The sequence below is a fragment of the Syngnathus scovelli genome, chromosome 3 (genome assembly GCF_024217435.2).
Source record: "Syngnathus scovelli strain Florida chromosome 3, RoL_Ssco_1.2, whole genome shotgun sequence".
Lineage (NCBI taxonomy): Eukaryota > Metazoa > Chordata > Actinopteri > Syngnathiformes > Syngnathidae > Syngnathus > Syngnathus scovelli.
In genome coordinates, this window is record NC_090849.1 from 15,650,568 (window position 1) to 15,676,427 (window position 25,860).

The following is a 25,860-nucleotide window of genomic DNA, read 5'->3' on the forward strand; positions in this document are numbered from 1 at the left end:
TGTGATTTATTCAAACAAATGTCTTCACCAATTGTAAATTTTGGCTTTACATGTGTGGGTTTTTTTGTTTTAAGTGTGTATAAACTCTTTTTGAGCATGATAGTTTTGCACGTTGTCGATGAGGTAGGACATTCTTACTTAGTGATCGTTTTCCTTTCCATATTGAATTTACAACACTAAATATGCAATTGCAATTGATCAAAAATGGAAAGTCACACTTTACTTGTGCAGCAGGGTCAAAGTGCAGGGTCAGTCATCGCACAATTCCCATCAGCTGACATAACACTTTTCAGAGAAGCTTCAGATTGAAGACAGAATTACTGTGGTGTTGACATTTCTTGCATTTAAGATTGATCTCTTTCGTAACCAACAGCAAGAAAGCACCAGCGGATAAAATGATTAAATCTTGCTGTAACTAAAAATGACTTAATATTGCTAGTAATTTAAAATAAACATTTAATATTTTTCTAGGTGTACACACTGATTACATAATAAGACAAAAAAATACTATTGTGAACATTCCTTAGCCTGTCTGAAAACTGTCTAAATGAAATCATTGAGAATTTTTCTTTCAAATTTATTTTATAGAGAGAACATGATTTATTGTTTATTAGCAAAAATGCTGATTGCTGCATTGAGGGTTAGACCCTCTAAAACACCCGCATGACCAAAAAAAGAAGAAATTCTACATCAATATTGAATTAGAGAATAATATCATGAGCTCCAATATGACTCTGTAGTCGTGTGTCATATTGATTCAAATTCTGTGTACTCCCCTGCAGTTTTCCTAATTGCGCTGCAGCCTGTTATAAAGTTCAATTGTTAACGTACACAAAGCCAACAGTTCCTCTATCTGTCATTTCTCATCCTACTGTCACCCCCATTTCAAACCATCACCTCCATCAATGCCATTTTGCTCCCGGCCTGAAAAGCAATTGAAACAATTTTCGCGCCGAGAATTATTGTCCTTAATTGCAATGAAGGGCACATTTTCCCCGTCATTCCTTGGGAGTGTTTTGCTCTCTCTGGGTGGAAATGTAGGCATTGCCGCCGAGCGTGGGCTCTCTGAAATAGGTCATAATTACATCCTTCAGTATGCTCGCCGTCGGCAAGGATTTTATGCCTCATAATTATTAAATGGCAGATTCATTTTGTGGATGTGTGCGCATGTGTGCGTAGTTTCTCCTTTGTGTAGGTGTGTGTGTTAAATTGCATGGTAAAAAGAGAGAATTGGTTCTTCATTTGTTCGAGAGATTATTTGTTTATTCCATGCAAACTGCAGAAAACCCCACCAGAATGTCTGCTAAATATGTTCAGTTATTTCAAAGTGTCCCCTCTTTGTTATACAGGCTGACATGAACGTATACAATTTTCTTGTTTTGTAAAGCAAATTAATTTCAAGTATTTAATACAGAGACAAATTATGATTCAATTATTATTACTATATTCACGCTTATAATTTACATTGATGTCTTAGCACCAATCACATTGGCAACACTGTCCACTTGATGTAATTTCCATATCCTAATTATATTGTCTCATTCACAGTAGAGATGATAATATCCCACTCTCGACATTCCTAATCTGTGTCCGCTGTCCTCAGGCTCCCTCTGTGGGACTGCCGCTTTTTTGCTGTTTACGCTGGAGAAAATGGTTCATAAAAAGCTGTGATGTTGGAAAAAGCCACATGTAGTAATTGCTGTTCTTTCCAAATACTGTGCGATGTTGAGTCATACGTTTAATATTTTAAGATAATCAAAAAAAGGTTCAACTAGTTTTAAATTTATGATTTGGTTTTTGCGTATTTGAGTCTAGTGGTTTGACAAATTAATACGCAAGAAAATAAAAATCACATGCTAATTTTGAAGGCTCTGTTAAATTATCAATGAACTTTGAGTTCATTATTTTTCATGTGCCATGACAAATAGGCCAAGCACCTGGTTTCAAATGGTGCATATTATAATATGTTTAAATATTAAACGAGAGCATTGATCATTCTGGTTCATAGTGTTTGTCATTTTCATGCATCAAGTGAAATTCAGCTTGGATCGCAGCAATCCTGATCGTGCACCAGAGCTGTGGTTTTAACATTGATAAAGTAGGGGAATGCAATTTACTCAATAATAACTGTGAGCGGTATAATTTTTGGTTCTGCACATGAATTGAATTTCAATACTTTGTGCTAGTCAACCTGATGCGTCCAGTGAATGTAAACTGGCACCAAAACACTCCAAGTCAAGTCTCAGAGCTACGTGTCTCCACAGGGGGTCGAAAGCGGAATATTGCAGAACATAAGCCACTCAAGAGAAAATAATAAAATAAATGTGAGTCCTTGGTCTCTCGGGAGAACCAAACGTCTCCTTCTTCAACATATCAAAACTTCACCTGTCGGTGTGGAAAAGGCCCTGTTTAGTTGTGTTCTATTTCTTCACAAACATGTATTTTCCAGGTGAAATGGAGGAATCAAGACTCTTCAGTTGTCATGCTGCAAAGCGACACCCGAGTTAGAAAGTGGCAGAGAAGTTGAGCCGTTAGATCTCGGTAGCATATGCTCCCCTGGGGAAAGTTCCGCAGCTCAGGGTAGTCATCCCACGCTGCTGTGGAGCTCGCTTAAAATACTGTTGTCACGTAGCGATCACAGGCTTCCGCTGATGGTACACAAATAGTCCCCTTGCGAAGCTCTTAAAAGCCCATTAGACGCCAGCACACACTTTTCTGCAAATGCCACTGCTAAGTGCTCCCAATGCCAAAGGGAAATCACTGTGACAGACCTGATACCTGATGCGGAACAATCCGTGTTTTTACCTGTGCTTCTCTTTTTCCTTCCCACAAACATGTTTGTTGACTTTTCAATTCATTTCATGCGGTAAATATCTGAGAAAGTGGTTACAGACCTCAGATCAGGCGATGACATTTTTTCATGTTTGAGAGTGTGACACAGATGTGGAGCCGATGAAAGCCGACACCTCGGCAGTGTTTCCCTTCCTTGAAGCATCTCGCGCTGAAAGAGAGCAGGGAGGAATATGATCCTCTGCAGGTAGAGGTCAAGCATGACTACTGACTTCATGCATGAAGCAGCTGCTCAAGTCGTGCATAAGAGGAAACGACCATAAACTTGCCTTTGTTGAGCTTTTTCATGCAGATTGTGGAAGCTAAATAGTGCCATCTGGTGACTTGAGTTGAATCCAGGGGCATGCAATGTAAAAATAATAGCTTAAGGACTTATTCATAGAGTGCCACTCTGAGTGCAAATGCTGCAACATGGGGCAAATTGAATATGGATTTGTTTTAAACTATCGAGTCTCACTCTATGACTTTTTAACAGCTTGGTAGAACATCCCCTCAGCCCCTTCCTTCTCAGCACCCTTCTAACTCTGTGATGAATTCCAGCAAAGCAAATTTACTGATTCTAAAAATAAATTCCACAAGGTGCCAGGTTTGGAGGAAGCAATAAGAGGTGAATATATGGCAAACTGCAGGACAACGCTGGGGGAGTAAACAGCGTCTGTACGCTTCGGTCTTGGGTGAGGCTAAATAACTCGGAGCTCTGTGATCATTCCTTTCCAAATGGTTGCTGCGGGGATTACGGCTCCTGGAAGAGGAAACACTACCAGCCTCTAAACAAGGACAAACCTGTAGGGACCCACGTAAGAGCTCAAGCAAGTCTCTCCAATTAGACTTCATTACCTCATATTGATTTAATTAGCAATGGCATTGCATTATATGTTTAGGGTATGAATTGCTTCAGACAAAGGGGAAAAGAAATATACAAATTCTTATTTTAGGCAAGAATTGAGTCACTGATGTACATGACAACACTTGGATCTTTCACTGTAATTACAATGCCATCCCGTACACGGAGGCACAAATAGAAACGTTTTGACCACAGGCCTCAAAGTCAGTCTCGGCGAGCAAGAGGTCGATGAGTTGATTTTTTTCTGTCTTTGGAAAACTAGTACAAAATAATTAAAACGATTCAAGTGTGTCCGTGCATGTGTGTGTGTTCATGCAAGCGAGCGAGAGACAGAGACAGAGAGAAAGACAGAGACAGAGAGAGAGTGCAGTAACATCATTTCTATATTGTACATAATTGTTGGCCATTTTTTATATGTTGGGTGGATGTCAAGATGAATTGGCCACACAAATAAACATGAAAATCCCAGGGAATGACATCACTAGGCAAAAACAATTAAATAATCATTTCACTGGGTTGTACTGTCTTGCTGTAGGGACTTTCCCACTGACCTGACTTGAACATTGACTTGGAGAAAACCACAACTGCACAAAAGGCCACTGTTGACTGGTGGATGGAAAAATGTGTGTGTGGTGGGAGCTTACACATAACCAGAGGGTGACAAACTGAAGTTTGTGTGGTCGTGAGAGTAGGTGTGAGAAACTAAGGACAAAAGAGGAAAACGTTACCAAATACTCTGTATGATTGGTTGCCTGGTCGAAGACATTGCAAGTCATTTTTACCAGCACTCGCACCACAGAATGGCTGCAGAATTATTGAATTATTTTAATCCAAAGGAGATGCTGCTTTAAAAAGGGGTATTGAAAATTCAAGATATGAAACAAACCTGTTAATACTTATAATACATCTGTAATATTTTAAAGACCTATTCTACATTAGTACTATATCTCCCCCCCAAAAAAGGACATTGAAAAGAGCCACAGACTTTCCCAATTGTCACAGCCTTTTGAACGGGCTTATCTCCATTTCTGTCTCAACCCTTTGAAGGCCCGAATAATACTGACGGAATGAATGATCAGTTCAAATCACTAACAGGGTTTAAAAGGGGTTAGCTTGACTTCACCTCGCTTCTTTTCATCCAGCCGACGCCAAAGTCTTTTGACAGCGCTGTCATCTGTTGAGTCGTCCACCCAAAAAAAAAAACGAAAGCTGCTGGCCTCCTGGATTCATTCAACCTCTAACCTCACCAACTCAACTCATCAAAAAGAGCTTTTGTTGTAGTCCTGTCCGCTATCCCTCCTAGTATTCTATTGTAGTGTGGACCGATCTTGGGTAAATCATGTATATGTGAGTTTAAAGCCAACATTGGACACTCAGGCCTTATTTTTGTTCCGGGCAAAAGTCTAGCGTAGAGCATAGTAAACTGTGTGCAATGGTGGAATTTTCTTTCTTTTGGTGTTTTAGTAGACGTTGAGCTGGTAAAATTGGGCATAACAGAGGTGTGTGTGCCATTGTGCACCAATGGAAGTAAACTTTTCCCAACCAATCACTATCACTTCTATAAAATTGTTAAACAAGTAACAGTGTGGGTATGACTTTTTTAATTCCTCCCCATTTCCCGCCTTCTCTCTACTTGGCACAATTTCTCCTGGAGCATGTTCCTGTCTTCTTTTTCACTGGCCTAGCTTGGCATGATTGATGGATGCTCTTGGCAGACATACAAATCCAGCCTGGTACAGTGACAAAATCCGGTGCCAATAAAAAGGATAGTACAGATGGACAGGAAATGTTGCTGTTTGCTGTTTTATTTCTATTATTTGTACATTCCGTCTTCTCACTTGTGTTTAAAAACATCCTCTTATTTGAATGCTGCCCACAAGGGTGTCTGCTCATAGGCTGAGAATTGGCCATTAGGGTATACTGTATGTTCAAAGGACACATCATCAACGGCTAATTAACAATTATTAACTGTGCCGCTGTGAAAGAAGACAAATTATCATAAATTACTACCTACTTGAAATGCTCGCTCAATAGTTATAAATCATTAATTTTAACACCCTTATCGCATGCTGAGGGAAGCAATTCAACAAAAGGTCTATTAGACAAGAAGGAATTCACTGGTCTCTTTCAGCACAAAACCTCACTTTCCTCTTTGCGTTCCCATTGCAGAGTCATTAGCAATAATTACCCTACGTAACACATTGGCTTCATCTACACATTAAAGAATAATTAAACTGCTGCCTAATTGCATTAAGTGAAGCCGTGTGTGGTGCCCAAGCTTCTGTGTGCAATTAGTGCTGGAAGATGCATGGAAATGTTGAGAGAACAAACCAAGTAAGTTCTTTAAGAACATTCACTGGCCACACTACTCATTTGAGATGTAATATACTACACAGATATAAAATGTTCAGTTTTGATTGACACAACTTGTTTACTTTTTGGAGTTGCTGTTGTGTACACATAGAATGTAAACATCTGTAATCTGTGACAATCATCCCAAAGAATGAGATTTATAGTCTGATCAAAAAAAAAAAAAGTTCTGACTTGTCAGGTAGTATATACGATACAAATGCGAGAGAAAGCCAAATATTTGCATGCATATCCATGCACTCTTGATGGAAGCATAGACATAGACTGACTGTGCAGCAATGTACGCCCAAGTTGTTGACCACAATTTTGAAGTGATGAAGGACTTCTATTGCACAACCAATTCATAGCAAAGTCCAGCTCTCTCTGACAAATCTCTGCCATTTCTCAGTTTAAAAGCCAACACACCATTAAGTGGTGAGAAGTAGAAGAAGCTAGAGAAGGAATTGAATTGGTGGGTCAAGGCATTTGTAAAAGGTGGCAGCTGTCACCCAAAACCTGCTCTACAAGGTTTCACTGTAATGAAATACAATTGCTTGACTTTGGCGATTCCACTGTAAGTTTTTGTTTTTTTTGTTCTTAAATAAAACAAAATGCGCTGTGCAATGTGTGATCTCTTCCATAATTCCAACATATGCTCTGCACGTAACCCAAGGCTCCTGTTTGTAGGATTGTGTTCTTTTTGTTTCCTGTTGCCGTCAATCTTTACCCGTCTTGCTAACAAGCCAACGCTGGGTCCAGTGAGGTGAGGTTGCAGCGGGGAAGAGGTGTTTTGTTTAGACCCGCTTCCAACTGACATCCAGGTAAATGGCTAAACGTGTACTCTCATCCATATTCCAGCAAGCCGGGCTGAGACGTTTGTCCAAAGCCGGGCTATGAAATATTAAAAGGATGCAGTGAAAGGTGGAGTACCCAGAGGCCCCGTGGGCAGTTAAACAGCTCTTTGTGTGGATGCGTCCTTACTGCACCGAATCCCCACCTGCCATCCAGCACTCAGAAAGGCCGGGATTTCAGCACGCCCTCGTTGTGTACTTCCTCCAAGGTCAGTACACTGAGCTTGAATCAAACTGTGCTCTATGATCAGCTCTTACCATCCTCAAGCACAAGCACTGATGTTCACAACACAAACAAATCAATAACTGTAGACTGCATGAGTGGAGAGGGCACGGTGAGGTGCCGAAGATATAACAAAATAAATACATAAATAAAAGCCAGGTAACTTGGAGTAGTCTATGAAGCATAGCCTGCTGTTAGAACGCTAGCAGACCAATGAGGACTCAGATATATTAGCTTTCAATTAAGCACAGTTCATACGGGCAGTCCACAGAGGTGACGTGGCAGCACTCGCTCCATCCCTTGCTTAATTACAGCCCCGGGGAGGAAGTAATGAGATGACTCTCCTCTTGGCTTTCCACATCTTGCCCCTTTCCGAACGAAAGCCCGACACTCCCGGCCAAAGGGAGCATGTTGACACTTAGGACAGGTGCTTTGCCTATTTGGTCTGCGGACCGCAAGCATGTTTGGATGCTAGTAGTCGTGACACAGTTTGCCCCTCTAGAACGCTCGAGGCGGAGATATAATGAATGGACTGAATGCAGGCATACACATGCACCGGAACGCCTCTGTGTTTGAAAGTATGCATATGCAGGACATACTGTACGGTTTGGTTCTTTATTTCATAATGTTAGATAACTAAAGAACACTGGAGACAATGAATTAGAAAGACTTTCTGGTAGTGTTGGATGTTTAACTATTCACCTATTTTGTCCATCAATTCAGAAAGAGATAATTCCAGCCAGCAACTCAGAAGAAAAGACAGCAAGGTTTTATTTATTCATACATTTCTCTTAAGTAAACATATAGTTTCTGGCAAAGTGTTCCACACAAACAAAGAAATACAACCGTGAATTGAAATTGAGAAATGTGGTATGGCTTGACATTTTACTGGGGGAAAACACCACAACATTCACAAAGTCAAAAAGGCACCACCCAAGTTTTTCGTTGCAATGCCAACAAATATCCGAAGCAGATGAGGGCACAAACTTTCGTGGAGGCTACAGTGTATCTTTCACTAAGAGGGATGGCAGTGTCATCACCAGCTAAGGCGGGAAATCACAGGCAGTCGCTCTAAGATACACTTTTTTTACAGAGGCACTTTTTACTTTCTGCTGAGTGCCCCTGGAAAAATAAAATCTAAATCTTGGCTGTCACTATGTGGCTTTGGCGCACTACAACACTGTCCAGTGCAGCATGGGCACTTGAGAGGTAACGTTACTGCTGCTACTGCATACGTCAGACAATTAAAAAAATAAAATAAAGAAATGGAAAGAGGTGCGTGTTTGTGCGGTTATTTATGCGGGTGTAGAATAATAAGGATGAGAAGGGCTCCTTGTAGCTGCACAGCTGCAGTTTCTGAAAATCAAATTCGTCGGTAATGAGGCAGACAACGGAGACTCAGGCGGACCCAGAAGATTTGAAGGGCAGACAGAAAAGGGAAGAGGAAGGAGGGGAGCTGAAAGCATGACAAAGGGGGGAAAAAATTATTGAATTAGTCAGACAGTAATAGCAAAAAGAGATGAGCATAATATGGACATGCAATGGGGGGAAGGGGATAGGGAGTAGTGGGGATTACCTAAAACAACAATCTTTCAAACAATTCAATTGAAAGGCAAAGGTTTGCATTTGCATCATTTATCAGAGGGAAGAGAAATGTTCACACCTGCTTCTTCCAGCAACCTAACAGACCGTATTCAACTTTGAAACCCTAAGGTTAGGGATAACCAACCATAAACTTTGTAATAATCCCCAACAATGCATATCAAAAGAGGCTGTTGGACGTTTGTAGCATTTGCGCACAAAAATATTTCGAAGTACGTTTGAACGTAGTTGCCAGTCAGAAGTTTTTACATCATATTTGCAGTTCCATGCTCCCGTAAAAAAAGTGTTTTTTTTTGCTTAAAAAAAGTAATAATAATATGTGCGTAACATCTACTCTTTCTCAAGTATGTATTCTATGTGACAGCTCAATTTCGGCAAAAATCCTAGCCCCAAACAATCTTCCATGCCCCACGGAGTCTGACTGGAATTCTCGAAGGGTGCTGGTCCAGAGTCACATTATTGCCTCCCCTGATCTGCAGTCACACAGCAGATTCCCAGGGAGTGTGTCACTGGGGGTGGCGGAAAAGGGGGGGCTCAAACGCTTCGCTCGTTACTCTAAACGCTGCCTAATTAATAATGTATCAGAGCGGACGCACTGAGGCACAGCAGGGATCGTCTGCTTGTCACAATCACTGACAAACACACTCCCTACCACACACATACATACAGACCCACACACACACAATTACGAAGCGCCTCATCAAACCTCATCACAACAGAAGCCCCTACCCAAAGCCTGCAAATCTGGGTGCTGAATATTTACTAGTCCTGTAGGTGCACTCCTGAAGCTGTTCATAGATATACATTGAAAGTCACACACTGTCCTGATGTATAGAAGTGCACTGACTGACCACAGAACTTGGGCAATCATAATCAAATATGATCTAATTGAAAGTGTGAAAAAAAAAAAAAATCAGGATTACTGTCAGAGGGAAAATTCATTTAACAATGTGTTTATTCATTAGCTGCTGTTTGCACTGGTTTAGATTCACACCGTATTTACTTAACTTGCTCATCAGAATAAAAAAGCTGTTTAAAATAATAATTGCAATATTTTGGTTACACTATTGAGCTACATGAGAGGTTTAAATACAACCAACAACATACAATACAAACAAACATTCCATCCACCACTTGAACTTGAGGACATCTTGTATAATATGAATTTTTTATTAATTATTTTATTTATTTAATTTTTAATTAAAAAGCCATGAATGATCAATTATTCCTTTACAATCCAGTAGTAGTAGTTATACTATAGTCAAATGGATAAGCTCAGAAAATATATGTCCTCACAATATATATTTATTTTCTATACAGTATATGTTCTGGAAGTGACAAACATTCACTGTTTGCCTCTGCTCCCCCCACCGCCTTCGTCACATTTGATTTATTTGCTTCTTTGTTTGTGTTTGTCATATGGAGAGATGTAAATTTAGCCACCCCAAGGGAGAGCATCCTCACTAGTGACACACAAAAAAAGACTGCGGAAAAAATCAGAATAACATAAGCCACAAAAAAGTGCAGGGTGGTGGGAGTAAAAAGTAAAGCAGAGATTGTAGTTAGAGAACAAGAGGGAGGTTTGAGATGTGCAGGACTCTGTAAACAGTCAGTGCGGGGGCTGGAAAATTAACGCTGCATAAATTGTGTGAAACATGTCCTATTTTCTCTCCATTCTTTCCCTCAGAAATCTCTTTTAAAAGGGTTCAGGATGCAGGGCTGTCAGATGAATGCCAGACAGGCATTTTCTAACTTTGTTTGATCCTCCTTCTTTTAAAAACACTTGCCGATGACAGAGAGGAGAGGAGGCAGAAAAAGGTTGCAGTGTGTGTGCTGGCAAGTGAGGGAGAGAGGAGAGACAAGCAAACAGGAGACACATGTAGTCACACTTTCACACTTATCACACCTACATTGACACTGGCTTCATAGCAAGCACCACCTCTCACTGAGCTCAAGTCTGATAAACGTGTCAAGCCTTCAGCACATCTGATAGTAGTGCATGAGGTGACATTGAAAAGGTCAATATGCTCTTGTTAAAAAAATGCATAGAAAATATACAATAAGTTTCATTATGTGTAAAGTTTATTGTTGTTTTTAAAATTCAATCATTTCTTTCCAAAATAATAAGTAAACATTTTCATTCATTTAATAAGCTCCATCAATAAAGAGCAAGTCTTGTTTTCTTTTCCCCAAAATGATGTGATACAATCTCATTTCTCAAAAGTGTAATCAAACACAATTTGGCATATTTAACTTGTTGTTAATTATGTTCATCATGTCACTAAGAGAACACTTTGCACACCGCTCAAAGCACCTGCACGATATTAGAACTGTGTTTACAGATTAAAGCTGCACCCGTGAACTTTCGTTCTTATTAACAGCAGCAAAAGGCCACCCCCGCACATAAATTTATGTGTGGCGTGTCAATCCTGGCTGTTTTAAATGATTTATTCAAGTGTTCCAGCTGTTCCATTTACACATTATTGATATGGAACCTCTGCCAAAGTCGCTGGCTAATTGTGTAACATTGCTGTGACATTGTGTTACATCTCGGGTAGTTGTAATATTTGCGTCACAAAACGGAGGTGTGAAATTGGAGCGAATTCAATGTTTGAATGTCTCATACAGGGTGCTTGATGTTTTGTCTTGGATGAAATGATATGATTTCAAATGAATTATTTACCATTAAGACCATCGTTAGTGAGTTTGGGTTAGGATATTTACAGACCAGCGTGAGCAGCACCTGTCTACTTCTGGCAGGTGCTCACCATTGTTTGAAAAGAAGTATTGGAATAAAAGTGAGGGATGGTCAATATAAGTCACCGAGGAGTTGTCCATCTGCTCTTGTGTATCAAAGTTATCTAAAGCTCCCCTTCCCAAAACAACAACCCTAACTTCCATTCTCCTGCTAACAATATCGTCCTCACCCTTTGTGTCAAACAACATCTGCCTGCAGTTTCTTCAGCAGCTAATGAATTCCAAACAGAATAAGAAGGGAGGGGGAAAGCAGGGCATCCTCTCCTTGGTCTGCTTCTTTCTCTCTCCAACACAAACAACACCCATTTCCATTTACAATTTCAATTGTTAATTTGCATGAGAAAAATTAGTTGGGTGACATGCGTGGTGTTTTTTCCCCCCCACGCTTTTATTTTCTGCTTAATTTTCCCACTAATTATAAGCAGCAATGGTGCATTATTTACATAAATAATTGTTGTTCCGTCTGTTCCCTCATATTTTCCTCCATTCTTTGTGTGTCAGAGTTGTTTTGGCATTTGTCGTCCGCAGGGGTAATACTCCTCGGAGAACATTTTCTGATCTCTCATGACTGAAATATCTTGGATCTTGAATGTTTTTTTCCGCCCGGTGTTTGTTATGGTGTTTTGCTGTCCTTTGTTCAATAAATAGATTCATCCTACATTTTTACTTCCCCTCGAAACTTCTAACTCTCATAAATAAATATGTCAACTGTCAACACCCTTTTACTATTTTTACTTCAAGACTGAACAAGTTTACAGGGAAGGTTGTGGTACAAAGCATCAAAAGTAGGCCTTGGATGTAAGCTGCACAAGTCAAAATGTTGTCACTCTTTTATTCTATCTCGGTTGTCTTCCTATGGCTGTATTCAAGGTTAGAGAGTGGGGAGGTCTTGTGTCTATCACAGGTTGTTCCACTGACCCCCAGAACTGAATATTCATACACTAGAATTGGTTGTTTTCTGTGTTTTCTGTCAACCCACCCGAGAAATGTGGCTATAGTTAAGCTCCTATACCATGATAAAAGTAGCAAAAGTACTTAATGCTAATTCAATTGGGTGTGAAAAAAGAATATATTTTAAAATGTTGTAATCATTCATCCATCCTTATTCCAAACCTCTTATCCTCAATCAAAGTATGAATTAATTCTTAAAATTCTTAAAGTTTTTGGATAATCATGCTTCTTACTATCACTGCAATGTCAATGTATTGGATTCATCCAGTACCAAGACGTGTCGTCATTACCTTAGCTTACCTCAACAATGTGTATAAAAAAATGTGCGTGTTACATTTGGAGATGTGCTAATCGCGCTCCTTTATTAATTAATTAATTAAGTTGTCAAACTGGGTGACAGTAGGGCACCTGCACATGTTACAGTCCAGACTTAGCTTCAATCTTGACAGAATATACACACTTCTGTTCAGTAGCAATAGTATGGAATCTCATTATACACACCACAGCTAAAGATGTTGCAGACAAATTATTTCGTTGCGGGGACAAAATGAGTAAGATCAGTCATATTTTAGTCTGCCTCATTATACAGCCTTAGACTAATTCCTCATACCTAAATAGCTGCTTGACTTAGATGTCAAGGCCCTGTTTGGTTTTGGACCTAGACCTGGAGGTCACTATAAACGAGAGGATTGGGCTAGACAGTATGTAGGTTTCTGTCTTCTAATTGAGGCGAGGAAAAGTGTGCATGAAGTGAGGGGCAGAGGGCGATCTTCAGAGGCCAATTAATTTGGAATACAAAGTAGTGGTGCAATCTGCTCAGGTTTCTGTCCCGGTGCGTGACAAGCTCACACGAAAATGGAATAAATTAAAACAAACTATCCTACCTATGACTTTTTTTTTTCAACAAACTATCCCAGCTACTGTTATTGTACTATGACTGTAAATCTTAAATGAAATGTTTTCATTAGAGAAAAAAAAAAAAAAAAAGCAGTCTACGGGTACTCTAAAGGCTCCACCACTATTTCATAAAATAGTGAATTGTTGTGATACCTGAAACCAATATGGGTGTTTATGCAGAGACAGGAGTGCAGTTGTAAGTAGTGAGTAGCCACGCAGTTAGCCAAATCACTTCTTTGATAAAACTGCAGCAGTGCATACAAGAGAGACACAGAAATGCTTTTATGTGTGCCGGAACACCATATGGTTCATCCCACAGCGCCAGTTCTATGAAAATAAATACTTTCTGTGGTAATAGTTAAAAATGTACGAAGGTATCACTACATGATGGTTGCTATAAATTTGTGGGGGATCTGATTTTTTTTATGCAATACTGTAAAATATAACAGTTTTTTTTTTTAAATCTCTTTTTAATGTATAATATAATAATTTACAGGGCAGGTGATCACTTTCTTTCTCGTACATTTAAAACAATTTGTATGGTTTGGTAGTTGATTTAGATTTCGAGAATTATACATATGCACTAAACAGCGTGATATATTGATTATATTTTACCAATGACAATTGTGGAGGTCAGTTATAGTAATGGTATATGAAATTGAAGCAAATTATTATTATTTATTCTCTGTAAAGTGCTTTGTCATGGCAACAGCTGTTGTGAAAGCACCTTGTAAAGATGCATTGTATTGTAAATTGTGCGTTTTTTTTTTTTTTTTAATCTTTGGTTATTCTTTGTTTTGCAATAGGATATGTCATTAGATTTTATAAAGTATGTATAAAGATTTTCATAACAGAAATACTCATTGCTATTTTCCATATATTAATCTTCCTGTGATATTTTTGGTCCGGCCCATTTGACATCTGTTTGTGACCCCTGAACAACATGAGTTTGATGCCCCCCTTTTAAATATAATAGTTTAAATAAAGAGCTATACCCAAAAAAAAGAAAGCTCATCAGTCCCTTTTAGATGGATTAACTTGAATGTATAAGAAATTATGATAAATGCGTGCCAGGGTAAAGGCGAAGAGATAAGTGTTGCTCACAAAGAGCACAAGCCTAATTGTGGAGGAGCGAGGATTGCAGGATTGAGCACTTCTGTGAGATGGTTAATTTATAAGATCAGCAGCGAGGTAACGCGACAGGTCGAGTAATGGTCAGGAATTGTTTGAAGGGATTCTTTTGTCTGTTGGGCCAGACTTGCATTGATGGTGCTCTTTTATCTTCTTTTTCTCACTTTCTGGTTTTGTTTCACCCTTCACCTCAGCGTACAATGTTGCATGGAAAAAATAATCCATTTTGACTAAGCTATGAATTAAATATTTTCCATGGTTTAATCAGTACCATCTCTGGAATGGGTCATCCCCTCTGTCCCACATTGTCTTTTACAATAAAAAACAAGGCTAGGATGTGACATTTTAGATTAATGTTTCTTTTGGAACACATTCAATGTGTGGATTTTTTTTTTTTTTCACCCTAGATTTTTATTCACAGCAAATAAGACAACAGATAGTCTGCCTCATTGTCTTTCCTCAAGCTCTGGTGCTTGAAGTCCACCTATCTCACCAAGTCACACTCTGTCTCACTCCACCAACCCCTCCCTTTCCTCTTCCACCTATCTAAAGCTGTGGCTCATTGCTAATGCAGGGCGCATAGCCGCAGCCATAGAGAAACACCTAGCAGACAAGAAAAATGACGTCCGGCGCAATCTCATTTTCAGAGGGGCTGCAAGTCAGGCAGGAAATGGCTATTATTCCATCGACACTGTCGGTATTAAGTTATTTCCTTCTCTAAATACGCGAATGTTCATGAATATCTATTGAGTTCCAGGTGCAAGCGCGGGAGTTTTTGTCACCACACACTTGGGTGATTGCAACCCTATATTCTGCACCCTCACTTCTGAGATTGAAGTGAAAGACAATGGTAGTGGAAATTGGTTAATAAATCCAGTGGAGGTGCCTGTTTGAGTAATACTGCCAGTTCATGCATGGTTTTGAAGAAACACAATAGCCCTTGTGTCGCTTTTTTTCCCCCCTAGATGCTTTTCGAGGTAAATAGCTTAAGTCTTGGTTTGCAGTATGGCAAGAGTCATGAAGAGCAAGACTAGCACAAGACTAGATAGTATATATTTACAAGCACGGTTAAATGAAGTTGAGCTGTAACAGGACATAAATTATTATTTATTTATCAGCCAAATTGCATTGAAATCACTTACCGTTCAAAAGTTTGGGGTCACCCAGACAATTTAGTGTGCATAGTCTGAGAAAACAAACATAATTGCACAAGAGTTTTCAAGGGTTTTCAAGGGTTTTCTAATCATCCATTAGCCTTCTAACACAATTAGCAAACGCAATGAACCATTAGAACGCTGGAGGGATGCTTGCTGGAAATAGGTCTTTATACACCTATTCCATTAAAAAGCGGACGTTTGGAGCTAGAATAGTCATTTACCACATTAACAATGTATAGAGTGTATTCCCCGTTAGTTTTTGAAAAAACAGCGGGTTTATTTTAAAAATAGACATTTCTAAGTGATCCCAACATGTCGTATTATACAATTTTTACGACGAATAACGTTCTTGTCTGCACATTATTGGACATTTGCTACACTTCTTTCCTAGCCGCCAGTACCGTATTCTGGCTGAGATTAAGTTTTTAAGACCAGTGGCGATCAGACTGGCCAAAGCTAACTCTTACGCTCATACACAACCGGATAGTGTGACAATAAAGCAGACTTTGACTTTGACTTATTTTTTCGTACACTCTGACATGCACAGGCATATGAAGGCTGTATCGAATTGTTGTCCACAAATTTCACTAGTCCACCAAGCATTATAGTAAGCAGTATACTTCATTATGTTCATGAAAGGTAGAGCTGGACTTCCTGCTGTCTGTTGCTTGGTCGACACTTTTGTGATGGAAGTGCATACCTGATCAGCATTTATCTGAAATGAACCTTACTGTGGCAAACTAAATCGAACTGCAGTGCCAAAGACGGGCTATCCATCCCACATGTCTTTTTTCACTGAGCTTTGAGGAGTAGCACAATTATTTGGTCTAGTGGACTGAATACTTGCACAAATCATGATACCAAATGGCCAGGCTCTTGGGCGTAGTAGCCAGATCACATATGCAACCTAGAGGCAGCGTACTCTGTCACACTTCCCCATAACTGACAAAGAGATGTAGATTCGCAGCATCGATGGGGCACTTATGACACAACTAGAGGCAATTTGCATTTGTCCAAGATGTGCTTTTCTCCTTTCACCACTGGCTTTACACATTGTTCAGCATGTCTCTTCATCTAGCTTCCATTCAAGATTGAGGCGATCACAGTGGAGGGAGGCAGATGAATAGTTAGAGGGGGGGCAAACGACAAAACACCAGTGGAAATGGAGAAAGCTGTGGAGCTCTGCTTAGATGTGTCCAGTCAGAGGCAGTTCATCGCAAAATGGAGGCGGGCGCAGAATTGATTGAAGGTGGTAGACCATAAATGAAGGTATTGATTTTGGGGTCAGAGTCACAGGATGAGGCCCTGAAATAAATTGAAATAAACATATCAATACATCAGGTCTATTACACCCCAAGCACACACATACACTTTCACAGATATATTATGAACATTGTTTAGCCTTAGAGATGCTTGATTAATGCACGTGTAATGGCTTTTATAGGTAACTGGGTGAAATAAGTCAACTAGTAGTGATTTCTGAGCATATTTCCGAGCGCACACGCATTTCAGTTCTGGTGATTGGAGAAGCTTGAGAATGGAGAAATTACTTTTGTTCTTGGCAATATCTGTTGTGATAAATTTATTAATTGAATTCCATTCACTGAGCTTTTTCCGTCATTACTGTCAGTGTTTCAAATACAGCAAGAATGGTGCTAGAATAGGTTTTTAAAAACAAATATAAAATAAAGCATTGCATAAATGGCAGCCATGAGTGCTACCAGACTTTGTAGAATTTGAAAATCCATCTCATCTGCATAGTAAAAGAATAAGAAGAGCGCTATAAAGAGAGCACTCAAAAAAGGTTAAAGCACTTCATATTTATGGGTCAGAGGAAGACCATTTAGCAGGAAGAAATGAAATGACTTGGCTGGGAGAGCAACAGAATCTAAGTGTAAAGACACAGCAGCCAATTAAGAGAAAGGTCAAGCCATAAAAGAGGAAGAGGTACAGGAGAAGCTCAGCGCGCATAGCAATGGCATCTCCTTTTTAAGCTGTCTGTCTCGCCACAGCTTATATGCTGCTGCTTGCGAAACGTATTGATGTCTTTTATATGATGATTTGTTTTATGAACCACCGTGCAAAGACACTTGACATGGATTAAATGTGTCAAGCTGCAGGGGAGATACGTAGCAGTACATTCACGTTTTGCTGTATATTGAGATACTGTACAGATTTGTGATGTCAAAGACTCAACATGCTGTACACAGGAAAAGATCTGCTGAAGTAAAATAGACACACTGGAAAAAACAAAAACAACTGTTGGTGTCTTCATGTTTGTTTTATAAGTCACTCTCCTAAAGTGCTTGTTTACAAGAGCACTATGTGAGTCACGTTACTTGAAATTCTAAAACCACAAATAAACCAACCAAGAGTACAGCATAAGGCTGTTGCATCCTTCAGGTATGCATCTCCAACAATTAGCCTAGCATACAGTCTTTTCAATCATATTTGCTTTTTTTTTTTTAGTTTGATCAGGGATCATTTGACAATGTGCCTGTGATATAGATTGAATAAAATATGAATTAATTGTTATAATTTCAAAGCTATTGGTAGAAATGCATTTTCTCAGCATACGTCTGTTGCACAGATCCTATTGGGAAATTAATATTCACCAAGTGGTAATCAGAAAATCATGGACTCCTAAATTATTATTTTTTATTTTTTTGTCTTCATGAGCATTTTCTATTATAAATATTGACACACTTCCTCATGTTATTGAATGGAAGGATATGATCAAACTCATGACTGGTTAAATGCCACTTCAAGTTAAATCAGAACTCAAAGATGTAAATGACCCCTCAGTAACAGCAGCCAGTCAGAATTCGCGGACACAGTACCATTGCATTATCATCATTTAATGAATATTGTCCATGCTTTGCCACCAGTGTTGACAGGTGGGAATGGGGGGATTTTGGAATCCAACTTGGCCAAACAGGTGGGCGAACAGACCACCCCAGGGAGTGTCTGCACTCCCAAGGATGTCGCTTGAAGCCCTATAGATTACATTTACTGAAGTAATGAGACAGAACAAAAGCTGTCTATATCATGCTGTATTCGGTTTGAACTGATTTCCATGTCCAGAGGCCAAAAACTGTTTTTTTTTCTTTCTTTAGCGATACTATGTGCTTATATGACACTTGAGTTCCCCCAACAAAAATAATTTTAAATCTTCAATAACATAATGGAAACCCATCCATAGACCAAAATGTTTCTGGACTCCATGGGGGCCCCAAAAATGAAGGACAGGGAGCCCAACACACTGTTAACAAAAACATGGACAAGAAACAAAACCAGGTTGTACACTAATCCCTCGCTACATCGCGGTTCGTTTATCACGGTTTCATGACATCGCAGATTTTTTTTCAAATTAAAAAAAAAATTAAAATTCTAAATAAAACTTCTAAATTGAAGGCAGAGAGTGCCCAGACAATTGCAGTGCGTACAATTGTACCTTTTTATAAAAAAAGAAATGTTAAAATGATGTGTATGTTTTGTAAGTGGTCATTATCCAGCAAATGTTTTCAGCAATATATAGTTCAAAAAGATTATAGGTAAGCTGCACTTGACCCTTCTCCAGAGCATCTGGCTGTGCACTTGGGCATGACAAGAGGAATGACAAGTGTAATGTGAAGTGGCGTGACAGTTGGGGTATTCTTGAAAATGGACTGAAAGGGTATCCATACTGCTGTGCTAAAAGTAGTGCAAATTAAGGTTTTCACACAAATGTCCTGGTATTACACCATGTATTTATTTGTGTATGTGAATGCACCTGTCATGTTGCTTTGCATTCATATGTAAACTGTGTGGACAATTTACAGATTTTACAGAGTGTACAAAAAATACATGCAGCAAGGAAGGCACACGTTCAGATGCTGACAATCTGTTTGAATGGTCTAGTTTAGAGGAAATCTGGATATTGAGCAGAAAAAATGGGCACTTTTTTTCCCCATCTATCCTCATTAGATAAGTCAGGTGAAAGCTGAAATCACTTTCATAGTAAAATACAGTATGTTGTATTTCCTGGTTTGCTCTCTTATCATAAGTGTAGGGGCATCTGTCCACGTTTCTGTTCAGAGAGAGTGGCTGTGGTGGGGGCAACAACACAACAAACATAAACACACCTGTCTTTTTCACCCATCCTACCTGCCCCCATGGGACTGTTGGGCAGAAGGCCCTATCAATGGTCCATCTGAGCCCGGGCGCCAGCACTGCCAAGCTTAGCTCCCAGTAGAGCACTCTGAGCTGACACTTCAAACTGAATGTGGGGAGACAGGGCGGCCTGGCCGGCTGGCTGTTTGCTGCTTCTGCACTACTATAAAGAAGCGTGGCGCATGTAAAACCACAGCCAGACCGTCTTGGGACTCCACAGTCCTGATTCTCTGGCGCACAGGGGGTGGAATGAATCCACAGCCAAGTCTTGAGAGGCCACCACCATCAATGGTGGCAAGGAAGGGAGCATAGGAGTGTGAGCTTACAAATTTCTAATATTAGAGTGCATAAATGTCTAGAGCGTTTCCACCTAAATATGTTCATTTACAACTGCAGCGCATTATTGTCTGTGTGAAATCTGCTCGATACAGTATTCAAAATGAATGAGAGGAAATTCACTCATATTCATACAAAGTTGAATTGTATTTGCTGGGATCTTCTTCCAGTGAAAATGAATATAAACAAGCCTTGACATTGGTGAATAACTTTGAAGTTGAAATAAACGGCACTGCTGTCTACCTAGTATTCATTTGGTTTGACAGTTTGGCCTATGACTGAAGTTTGATTTACCTGTCTTGCACAGGTACTGGTTGACCCTGTAGCCCACTGTTCCACTAAAATGGCTTGCTGAGTTTACTCCTGTAATGGGTTAAGTACAGAGGTCACATTTTGTGCAATGAGTGTAAAATGTGGTTTTGACTGTTCTTTATAAAGTTAACCTTGCATTTTACACAGATTTTCATGTCTTCCATTTGTGTACTTGTACCGACTGCCATACTGTTCAGTCCGTCTGCTGGTTTCGTATCCCGTGGGTGCCACTTTGATACATATGGTATCAGAAGTGAGCTTGCTTGCCATGAGGCTGTTGGATGTCTGCCCGGTGCAAGGAATAAAAAGGAACATTCTCCAGAGATGAGTGAACTACATGGATGTAAGCTTATGTGAGTGCTTCATATTATTTTACTGTCAAAATGCATTTGTAGGAAATTAAATGAAACGTTGTGTACAGTCCTAGAAAGAGTAACCTCTAAAATTGAATGCCAAAAGCTTGTACAAATTTGGATTTGGCCAAAATACAACACAAAACAAAGATTAGGTAGTATGTTGTCATGTTTAAGTTTTGGAGTGTTCGAAACATTTTTATTGTGTTTGTGTATATAGAATGTCACAATATTAAGATTGTCAAGACATTTTCATTGAGCGCGTCATTGCTGCAAAATGAACAAAATAATGGGGATACCGTTTTTTCCCTATTATTATTATTTTTGTGTTGGACCAAAAAAAACAAAGCGATTGATTTTTATGATTATTTATTGTCACTTTTGTTAGGTTCAAGTTATTTCAGTGACCATTTTCTTTTTTTTTTCTTACTCTTTTCTTTTCATTTTCTTTCTTTACCAACTACAATACGTGTGTGTACATACACATTATACACAGCACCCTACAAAAGCAGCAACAACATTTTTATGAGAAGAGACTGTAATACTGTCATGCTGTCAAATGCTGTTAATGTTGCAATTTCAAAACTGACCTCAGTCAAAAAAAACTTGCATGCAACTTTTTTACTGGTATGCTAATTTGAAAGTAGTTCACCCTTGTCAGCCAATGTCACCTTTCATAACCAATCAAAATCAACAATGGGTACATATATGTGATACCAACACTGTCAACATTGGCAGAGGAAAATTTGATCCTCTTTGTCAATGACAATTTGCTTATTTACAACACAACCAAAAAGGTTACCAGGAGCACTACTTAAATTCAGAAACAATAAAGAACGTTGTTATGACAGGACAGTGAGCTGTCTTTCATCACCTTCTAATCAATTTCACTTGAAATTTATTTTGCTGAATACCCAACACAAGCGGAGTACAATAATATTGTCACTTAATAGTTAAAGTAAGCCTTGAGTCTATTTTTTAAAATTAATACAAAAGTTTTACATTTATTCCTGTAATGCTAAAACCAATTCATGTTAAGATATACATGTATACACTTTTCTCAATATACATTCGCAGAATCTTTAAAAATGGGTTGAAAACAAAAATAATGATAAAAACCCTTGATTCTTTTTATTGTTCGAATCAGACAGACTATTCAAACTACATTAAAGATCACAAAACAGCGCAAGGCACAGGGAGCCTATCAGTGTGTGATCTGTGTTCCGACTACACTGCTTGCTCACATCATTTAATGAACCAAGTCCTTTTGCTAATGAGGCCAGCAAAGAACTTAAGGGTCAAGTTGTCTCACTCACACATAGACACTCACACACACACATTTTGTCACCACTTAAATGCAGTTTAGAAGCTCTGCACACAGGGAAAAAAATACAAGTGTAAAATTGGGTGGTTCACTGTTAATTAGTAAAGACAGACACACTTAAGTTCATTAACCTTCGTTGCCACTCAGCGATCGAGTGTCTCTTTCATATTTCATTATTATTGGATATCACATTTTCATGACCTCAAAAGACATCACTTGCCTTTTTAGTGTAATCTTGTTTTAAAATGACTATAGGCATTAAAAATGATTGGTGCAAAAAAAGTTATGGCAATATGTATAGGTATATACTTTGACATTTCTCTTATAGCAGTTAATGGACTGTGATTAACACAAATTATATTTTGTACTTTTTTTCCGTAGGCCTCTTCAGCCTCCCAACTTTTTTTCCTTTCTCTCCTCACTTTCCCTTTGTTCCCGGATTGCACACCGCCATGTCCAGGTCTCGCCTCCAGGGAGTTCAGTCTGGCAGGTTTGTTTTCAGAGCTTTGCTGGTTTCTCCCCATTCTCTTCCCCTCACATCTCCTCTTTCTTTATTCTTCTCCTTTTTAATTTTTTTCTTCTTTATCTGTACCGGGGCGAGCTAATTACCGGCGCATTCTCCTCCTGCCAAGTGCACGCCGCTTCTGTCGAACACCTATCCACTTCCCAGCCTCCCACCCCGCCAGCACCACCCCCACCCCTCTGTTTCTCTCCTCCTGGAGAGAAGGGGAGGCGGAGGGGATGGGTACAGATGTGTATTAATGAAGCAGTGAAGGGCAGGGGGTGACTCATAGAGAGGGTGAGTGAGAGAGGGAGGGGACGCGGAGCAAAAGGCGATTTGCATGCAGAGACGAAGAGCTTCTCCACTTTTTCCCTAACGCCTCGCTTCCCTATCTGGCGTTCTCTCGCTCACTCGATCTCTGACTGTTCCTCTCTTCCTCCACGTCCTCTTCCCATCATACTGGGTTCTTTCACTTTGCTGCACCCTCAGTCTCCTCTACCTCTCGTCCCTCTCCTTTGCTCTCTAGCTTGCTGCCACTGCTGATTTGAATAATTCAGCACAAGCTGGTATTCTCCAGGGCCCCATTGTCTGTGCGCGCACGGCAGGCAAATAAGGAGCACGACAGAGCAAGGGAGAAAGAAAAGGAGGAAAGGGGGGAGTCCAGGGCAGTGTATGTATGAGTATGGGAATGGTAGAGGGGAGTGGGAGGTCCACCCTGCCTGCCTTCACCTAGCTGCGGTGTAAATCTGCACTAATGAGGTAGAGGAGGAATACCTGGACCTTGTACTAGACTACAGAAGACTCGGGTAGGCAAGCACATTAAAGCGCATAGACAGATGTGTATGTCACCATCTGCATTCAAATAACACCTTCATAACCTTCCCTGTTTTGCTTTGTTTTCACTTATTGACTTGTTGCTAACCTTCACTTCTATGTGTGTGTGCAGTCTGGCACATGTTCAATGTCATCTTTCAGTGGAAAGACTATGAGCTAAAAAAAAAAATGCTCCCAAGGGTAAAAAGACAAAATTGTCAGGATAAACATTGTCGCGCCTATCATCAAGATGCATCGGCAGAAAATAATTTCAATTGCCTACACTGATCACAAACCATTTAAGTCAAGGTAGTATCCTCCTCACCCACACACACAAAATTGTAAACAAAACTGAAAATGGTTTTGCTATGCTTTTAGTGTTTCCCCAAAATATTGCAGGTACATATAAAAGGTGTACAAATTTGAGTTCTCCTAAACAAGATTTCCAGTAAACAAGTGCCTTGAAAGACTAACTAAAGCTGAAATTCCAACTATCATCGTTCAAGATGTCAGCAAATCAAAACCTTTTTGCAACAGCTCAGTAGTCAAATAATTAATTGAATACTAAGCAAAAGCTAAATAGAATTATTTAAACAGTACACAATGACAAAGCAAACACAAACTCAACATAAATTCTTATGCTGCCTGCTGACAGACACTTACTATTCCAACAATAAAGTTATCAGTATCTGAATAATTTGTCATACACAAAATCAAATAAGCTTTGTGGTTAAGAACAAATACCAACAAGCAAAGATTCTATTACCAATCTCACAAAGCTTTTTGAAGATTTGTGAGCTGAACATCACTTGCAAAACGACACTTACCAATCAGTCCTGCTCCTGCCAAAAGCACTGTTGCATTCCATGTTTAACATTCTGTTCTAAGGCCATAATTCACTTCTAGCACTCGCTCACTTGCACTGGATAGGGTTACCCCATCTAGACAAGCTAGTTTTAGCAAGCTAAAAAATGTGGTGGTATATATTTAGTTTACATAGCAACTGTTTTAAACAAATGGTAAAATATTACGATGAGCACCAAATGTACAGTTTTGTGATGGTAGCAGTCTGAGCCTCTAGCAAATGAATTCTGGTTTATTATTTCTTATGGAAAAAATGTGTTGATATGAGAGTAACTTGGAAATCATCATACTGTTTGACCCATGATCTTCATAATTTTTTTTTTTTTTTTTGCTTAAACTTTTACTATTTCTTATTTGGCAGAAAAAAACACCTCCAGTCACTGTCTGCCTTCTTCCCATTCACTATCAGGAGTGACTTTCACAAAGGAGGGGGGCTGAAATGTGTCCCGTCCATGGGAACTTCCCCAGATGACAGACAATACAAAGACTGGCCTCAGATCAGCAGAATCTAACAAAGCTCCCGAGACGCTATCGACACGACGGATTCTTCACAACCTACTGGTGATTTGTTCCCATAAGAAAATATGTCAGTAATCGCTACACCTTCATGAATATGGACCAATGTGGAAGCTTTGTAGCAGCTACACAGGGACTTCAGTCAAATGGCACTCTCAGGAGATGACACGCTAGCCCGTGAAATGAATTTCTTTAAAAATATATATTTCTAATGTCTAGACATGAAAGGAATGATGCAAATGTTGGGAAAGGAATTTCTTTTATAATTCTACTGAACCTGCTGTCAGGCATGGCTATTGTTGCAATTCAAGCATTTGAAAGTGATTGGAAGAATAGATTCCACGTTAGGTAATGCACAATTTCAATCAATGCTTCATCAATTCCATATTTGACTCGCATCTTTAAATAATTTGTGTGACTGGGAGGCATGATAACGCATTTTTCAGAAACCCATAGCCTGTTTCTCCGGGTACTGAATGTGAACAAGTTATGAGGTTGTTTATGAAAAGTAACAAGCTAGTAACATGTTAAATGGGCTCATTAAACAGCAAATCACAAATCAGCGCCCGCTTCCCTTTTTCTTCCCTCATTTCCTTCTTGTGTTATGTTTATCTTTTCCTGCATCAAAAAGTGCGAGTGCTGTTTTTAGCCATGCAATTAGGACAAAAGAACTATTGTAAAAGCAGTCATAATGTGTACGTGTCCTTTTGTGTAACTAATGCACTTGTCAAGTCATTTAGCAAAAATCAGACGAGTATGGAAGATTCCAAGTACAGTTTCAAGAAAAAAAATAAAAAGAAAATGAGACCATAAGACATCTGTCAAACAGCTGATAGGAATTCTTGAAGAATTTGAGAAAAACTGAAGGATTACAAAATGCTGCAAGAAAGCTGGAGCAGAAAGATGAAACATTAGATGACTGGAATCTATTAAAATCAGTCTATAGATTTCTTGATCTGTACCATACATAGCTAATCTAAAGTACATTCCATTCATAAAATGTCATTTCGCGATAGCGGTATGACTATTTGCCTTCCTCTATCTTAAGTGGTTGAAACGAGCACATCTGGGTTGTT

The 25,860-nt window shown here is 39.4% G+C and overlaps 1 long non-coding RNA gene across 1 annotated transcript; it reads left to right on the forward strand.

Moving 5' to 3' along the window:
- On the forward strand, nt 1-25,347 carry LOC125993525 (uncharacterized). Its single transcript, XR_007490276.1, has 4 exons — nt 1-7,103; nt 20,408-20,765; nt 22,471-22,579; nt 24,630-25,347. It is a non-coding gene; the product is annotated as an uncharacterized lncRNA (long non-coding RNA).
- The last annotated feature ends 513 nt before the right edge of the window (nt 25,348-25,860 follow it).